General features: G+C 38.7%; 2 long non-coding RNA genes across 2 annotated transcripts; both read left to right on the top strand.

Annotated features, from left to right (window-relative positions):
- Positions 1-241: 241 nt before the first annotated feature.
- LOC146671763 (uncharacterized) lies at positions 242-1,649 on the top strand. Its single transcript, XR_014911614.1, has 2 exons — positions 242-935; positions 1,117-1,649. It is a non-coding gene; the product is annotated as an uncharacterized LOC146671763 (long non-coding RNA).
- A 2,232-nt stretch (positions 1,650-3,881) lies between these two features.
- LOC146671762 (uncharacterized) lies at positions 3,882-5,301 on the top strand. The gene is made up of 2 exons (XR_014911613.1): positions 3,882-4,472; positions 4,715-5,301. It is a non-coding gene; the product is annotated as an uncharacterized LOC146671762 (long non-coding RNA).
- The last annotated feature ends 1,857 nt before the right edge of the window (positions 5,302-7,158 follow it).

Raw genomic sequence — 7,158 nt, 5'->3', positions numbered from 1 at the left:
GCTAGCTTCTTTTAAAAATTATATTTTTTAAATATATTTTTTATCAGCATAAATGTTGTAAATGCAAAACATTATGCTATTAAATATTTTATGATTTTATTCCATTTTATTTGGACACCTGTGCGAGGCATCCGATTTTTTGGGGGGGTTATGTGTGGGTAGTGCCACCCCGTGCCACAACTTTGTACAGGCCCCTGCTCCACCACACACTTTAAAAGGGCAGAAAGTTCCGTGTTGTGAACAGAAGTTGGAGAACACTACTGTACCAGTAATCAGCTGATTTTACGACGGAATAATGGCACTGGCAGCAGAAAATAGACACGAGGCCCCACAGGAGTGTCCTGTATGCTTTGAAAATGTTCTGCTTGCAAAACGCACTCTGAGCTGCAGGCACGTCTTTTGCCAGGACTGCCTGAGCAAAATAATGGTAGTCGCCCGGAGTCGAGGATCTATCATTTGTCCTCTCTGCCGTCAAGCCACTTATCTTAACAAAGAGAACCCAGCTGACGATACCCTGGCTGCAGATGTGGACACCACACAGGGGGTGGCTCTTCCTCTCCCGATGGGGTATCTTGTGATTGCGGCGAGGGCCTCCATAGACGGTGTGTTGCGTGGAGGAAACTGGATGATGCGTCATTTGAGGACACTTTCTCGCCGAAGCAGCAACCAAACGGTCATCTACAGGAATGGGTCTGAGGTTTTCATAATCAGCGACCACGTGAGACCAACGACATGCAGCGATACTGCTGTCGGAATTCCTGCTGAACCTCCTGATTGTCAGGTCACCAAATCCGTCTGCATTTGCCTGGTAGTGGTGATTTGTTTGATCGCACTGATGTGGCTTCTGGTGTGGCTTCTGGTGAGTCACCTATGAGGATGTGCAGACTCCAACATCCATTCTCAGGACTGACACATTGCCTCACTTTGTGATAACGGTAAGACTTTATTATTTACTATGTTCTGTAGTTTTTCTTCTTTTCCCTGTTGCGTTTGACTTGTTGGGTGTACACAGTTGAAAGGAGAGAGTTAATGAGCTGAGTCAGCTCGTGCTGACTTTAACTTGTAGCTTGTTCTCGTCCCTCAGACATTTTGTTATAACATTGTTTCTGTCTGCAGATGCATCAATCCAGTCTCCTTCCAGAGGACCTGTGAATGGGAAGCCCCACAATGAGCTGCTATCAGGAAAACCGACGATTATTTATTATTATGTTTAATATTTAATATTTTATAGTTTGACTTTTTCCAGTAATGACTGGAAAAATGAAAAAAAATGTTTAGAATGCTTTTTTCATTGTTTTATGAATCGCTGTGGCCAACAAATTATGTTTGAAAACGTCAGAGTCACTTTATAAATACCTATTGCTGCACTTTGTATTTTTATATATTGCTTGTTTATAGTTGATTCAAGAGGCCCACACCTTTTCTACAGTTGGTCAAGATTAAAGATTTTAGAACTCTGGTTTTGTGTGTTGTAATAAATACAAACAATAACTCTTTGCATAAATGGCTTATGCAAAGAAGAAATTACACACACACACTCTAATCAAAGCTGTGTGTGTATCTATACACAACACACACACACACACACACACACGCACACACACACACACACACGCACGCACGCACGCACGCACGCACGCACGCACACACACACACCTATAGTCAATCATTTTCAGTTTGGTACCCTGCAGTCTTAATCTGATTAACTAGTTGGATTAATTGTAGTGTCTAATAATCACAGATTTAAGAGTTTTATAAGAATTTTTATTTATTTTTAACATCTCCACTATTCTTCATGGCAGTGGTTAAAACTTCAGTCATCACAGCAAACATCACACCTCAAAACCATCTAAGCCACAGCCACCTGTGATGTCTAACTCCTGTTGGGATAGATTATGGATGGCTTTGAGACAACATGATTTGCTGCTATAAGAATAATACTGAATTGGATGCACATAGTTCTGCACCTAGAAAAATGAAGTGTGATCAAATATTTCCAGTAGTAAACAACAAAACTCATGTGCCTACAGAAACAACTCACTCGTATAAGTCTATGGGTAAACTTCCACAGACATCACACATCATGCCCATGATGTATTTGTTAAATCTTCCCATTGTGTTGTTTTGTTGTTTTGGTTTTTTTTGGCTGTTTTTTCTTTGAGCCATTTTAAAGCCACATGGCTGTACTTGTTGAAATGTCCTACAAGCATGTATTTGATCATTTAGGTTTTAAATATAAACATTTTCATCTCAAGCCAGCCTTTTTATGTTTTTTTGCGTTTGTTTGGGGGTTTTTTTTCAGAAAAATGTAACAATTATTTTTTAGACTATATAAAAAGCCACATGCCTTATATGCAAAAGTATATTTACATGAGAAAATTTACACTAAATGAAATCAAATTTGCAAGTTTGATGACCTGACAATGGCACATGGCAGGATGAACTATCACACATGAATAACTAAAGATAAAATGACCTAACAACAGGTCATGTTTTACAAGGGGCTCCTGCCTCCACCCTTGGGCTTGGGGGTGGGGTGGAATGTAGGAATGTGAAAGTTTCACTAGCAGTGAATGCAATGCTGGAAATTATCTTGGAAAACTTGCATGAATTTAAGTAACTTGAATGGCTGAGAATCTCCAAAGACATCCACTAAAAACAGTATAATATATATTTATAACAGTATTAGGAAGAGAACATCTTTGGATTGTAAAGCTCTAAGGTTATAAGCAAAGATTTATTTTTTTAATCATAAAAATAACAATTGTTTTTTTTTTATAACTTTTTATTTATCATTTTACAGTATGGGAATACAAAACTTAAGGTCAGCATGGGAGACATTCACAGTTCCAGTAATAGCATCTACTTACATCATGGTAATATTCATTTATTCAGTGCAAAGGGGAGTACACAACCCATTTTTCCCAGAGCTTCTTAAATTTCTCGAGCTCGAGTCTAAGGACAAAGGTAAGCCTTTCCATTCCAAAAATTTCTTCCACTATCCCACGCCATTGGGCCCGAGTTGGAGGGTCTGCCTTTAGCCACCTACGGGTTATGGCCTTTCTGCAGCCAGCCAAAAGTATTTTCAATAAATAAATATCTTTATGTGGGAGTGCCGTAGGCAGTTTGCCAAGATACAACGTATCAAATGAATAGTCTATTGTAATCCCAATTATTTTGTTTATCTCAAGGGCCACCTCCCCCCAATATGGCTGAATCCTTGGGCAGGCCCAGAAGACATGAAAATGGTATGCCATAGGGGTTCCACAACCTCTCCAACATAGGCCCTGGCTCTGTGAGCCTGTTTGCCGAGCTGTGAGTTTAGGAGTGTTAAAGAATCTCACTACATTCTTCCAACCAAACTCTCTTAAGGACCTTGAATTTGCAGTGGTAGCCTGAGACTCACATATTCCCCACCAGCTGTCCTCCGAAATTCGTGAGCCTGATTCCCTCTCCCATTTATGCTTAATGTACAGCGTAGAGTGATTTTTAGAGGCTTGTATACTACCGAATTTAAGTAACTTGAATGGCTGAGAATCTCCAAAGACATTCACTAAAAACAGTATAATATATATTTATAACAGTATTAGGAAGAGAACATCTTTGGATTGTAAAGCTCTAAGGTTATAAGCAAAGATTTATTTTTTTAATCATAAAAATAACAATTGTAATAAACTAAAAGCACTTGAAAGTCAGAGTGAGTTATGGCTTTAATTGGGATTTTAATTAACATTTTAAAAAGTCAACCAGGTTGGTTACAATTTTAAATGTGCTTTATTTTAATAGAACTAAGATAACCTAAGATAAAAGGTCAGCCCTCTAACCAAATACTACCAGAGATACCTACTCAACAACACTCACACCATTGTGTAAGGTTTGGGGGTTGGTAGGCAGCGGACTAAACTAATTTGAAGTCTGTGAGGAGGGATAACGTCTTACATATATCAAGTGTTTTATATGTTTGATTAGCACAAGTGTTTTAAAAGGAAAACACTGTGTTGTTTAGTATTACATAGTTGTTTTGATTTTTTGAGGGACACCGGGTTAAGACAGTTAGGGGTATACTGAATAACTCCCACCCACAGTGGTACCCCGTACTGAAACTTGATAGAGACCCTTGGTCCTGCACACACAGACTAAAAGGGCAGAGAGATCTTGCTAAGGAAAGAATTTGGGGAGCACTTCACTGTAGCAGCAGCAACCCAAAACTAGTTCTTGGCCATACATCTTCAGCAGAAGCACAACAAACGAGAACAATGGCTGATGAGGCTGCTGATATAGATCAGCTTGAACCACAGCCCAGCCAAATCCACAGTGACTCTCAGTTTACTGGGCTAGACTTTCTCTTGATGCTACTGGAGATTTTGACTATTTTGCTATCAACCATTTGTCTTTCGTTTGATGGATATTTTGGCTGTTTCCGACTTCCAGATATCGAGGCCCCAGAGAGGTTAGCGCAGATTTTGATAATGGTAAGGCTCTTTTATTCATTCATTTTTGTATTTATTTAATCACTACATTTATTGTGCTCTGTATTTTTAAGAACAAAAAAAATTGATGTAACTTAAATAGTGTGGCTGTTTGTCTCAAACATGAAGCAGGGGGGTTTGTTTAGAAATTTCATTCTGGAAGTTAATAAAATAACAGAGCCTTTTATGATGTTTATTAAATGTGAAATTGTAAGTTTTCTTAAGTTGTTTCTGGTTCTTTGTAGATGCATTAATGAAATATCCTGCCAGAGGTCATGCAGACAAAACAGAAACGTCCACAACAAGCTGCAGCTGCTGATTCTTCAGTATTTGTGCTCCTGACAAGTTTCCAACACACCAGGATATTTTGTGTCTATACGTTTGTATTATAGCCTACAGGCTTCCTCAGTAAGATCTACAATTGCTGACAGTAATTTGTTTCTTAATGTATTAACAAATGGCCTTGTAGTGTAGTGGTTTACACATTGCCAATTTGATTCTGTGAGAACCTTTGGGCTTACATCTGGAAGGGGATGTAGTATAAAAATCTGCCAAATAAAACATCTGGAATGGGCTGTTGTGGTAATCCTTTGTGTACAAGATAGCAGCTGAAACTCATTTACAAGATTGGAAAGTATTACAGTACAGAACCTAATGGAGGCCAGTAATTGTAACTACCCAAGATCCAAGCAGTTGGAGGAGCCCTTGGAAACCTGGAATGAAGAGTTTGTATCTGTTTGCCATTTTTATTTCTAAATAATTGAGATCCAAATAAGTTGCCCGAATAAATCAATTGTGTGACTGTACTTTGATTAAAATAAATAATTAAATACTGGAGCCTTTCTTTTATCACTCATTCAAAGTTAGGCAAAATGGTTTAGTTCACCTCACACTCCACTAATTTAATCCTAATAATTTCCTTAGGGATTAATAAAGTATGCTGATTCTGATTCTTAAGTATTTTTATTCATCTTAAGGCATGAGAAAAAGATTTTTGAACTTCATTTTTTTAAACATACTTTTCAAAGAGTTTTTTTTTTTTTTTTTACATGTGGACAACTGGCTGACCACTGTGTGTGAAAGGGTTAAAAGTTGTGCTGTGAGATAAGCAGAGCAATTTGAGGAAGCCAACATGTTTATTTATCTTTAGCGAGTTCTAATTAAACACTGTTGGGTAGCATACCGACATAACATATTCATATCTTTGTAATTCCAGTATCAGAAAGAGCATTAGACCACACGAGTATGTCATCCCTAACTCTTGTGTTTGAAACCATCAAAGGTTTCAGCACTGATAGAAAAGCCACTCCTGTCCTTTATGTGGAATATCTGCTCCAAGTGACTCAGGTGCTTCTTGTCTCTTGATGGCTACAATATACCAGCAGTGAGGGCTTACTTTGCTGCAGTATGATGGCTACCAGGATGTTGTAATGAGAGCATTACATTAATGTGTGCCCGGAACACATTCTGAGCACACCGTCCTGGCTGTTTTTACCTCTATTACAGTGCAGCATCACTGCATTCAACCTTGTGCTTTGGGTACAGAAACTGGTTCTCTCTTGGTTTGCGGTTTGTTAACATATAATGGTAATGAGCAAAGGTAGATTTTGACTTTCTTATGGTCTCTCTTGAAGCACCAGTGAGTATGACTGAGCCTTACCATTGTCAGTGTGAGCAAACTTGTCTCCATGTTTTGTCTCTGACCCTTGCTGGGCCTATTTTGACACTGTGGGTTTTGACCAGGCAGCAGAGCTTGTCTGCAGATAACAATGTCTTTCGTGCAAAAACAGATTGAAAAACCGATTCTGAGCATACAGGATATTGTATTCCATAATTTTAAACAGCAATGTTGTCATGTTTATTGTACATGTTCAGTAGCTGGGGAAGAAACATTTACAGCATATTGAACATTCTTGAGTCCCTTTGGCTATCTTCAGTATCAATTGCCTACAGTATTGATACTATTGTCTTCAGCCTTGTACTTGTTTGGGTACAACAACTGGATTTATGTTCTTCTTAAAATTGATCTCAATAATTTAAAAAAATAGAGATCAATAATCAGTCATGGTTGTATCTCTGAAAGCACCAATCATAATTTGGTCTTACTGTTGCTGGTGTGGGCAAATATCTTGTATCTCAAGATCTGTCTTGCGAATGGACACTGGAAGTCTGCAGCCAGGACATCCTCTAAACTGGTTTACCAAAAGCCATGCTAGCACAAAAACTCCTACCACAGAGCGGTTTTACTGCTGAGAGGAACAGAGAATGAGTCAGACATTGTTTTAGCAAAATTACATACAAACTGAATATTGATTCAGCTGGGTGCCATAATCCCAGCAATACAACAAGAATGCGTCTTGGCACCAAAGGAATTTTGATTTGTAGACATGCTTTTGGCTACGATTGTCTTGTCAAAATGCTGGTGGCCATTCATAGTCATGAAGGCATCACAATTATTTGTGCTGTCTGCTAACATCTCATTTTCGAGTGTCAATCATCTTACACACTTGCAATAAATTAAGGTCTACCCAGCACGTGTCGACCTTGACGCATGTTGACTGATGCATTCTGAGCACAGCCAATGCTTGAAACTTTGGCTTGTGTAGTTATTACTGCACAGGGGTGGTAAGTGGCCTCTTTTTACACTCCCTGCTTCCACTGAGTTCAGATGATTTTAGAGGACACATAA

Source organism: Rhamphochromis longiceps, linkage group LG4 (genome assembly GCF_057381845.1).
Source record: "Rhamphochromis longiceps isolate RC_006_pf linkage group LG4, R_longiceps_female_GT1.1, whole genome shotgun sequence".
NCBI lineage: Eukaryota > Metazoa > Chordata > Actinopteri > Cichliformes > Cichlidae > Rhamphochromis > Rhamphochromis longiceps.
The sequence above is the reverse complement of the archived record's forward strand: the minus strand, read 5'-3'. Positions and strand labels throughout refer to the sequence as shown.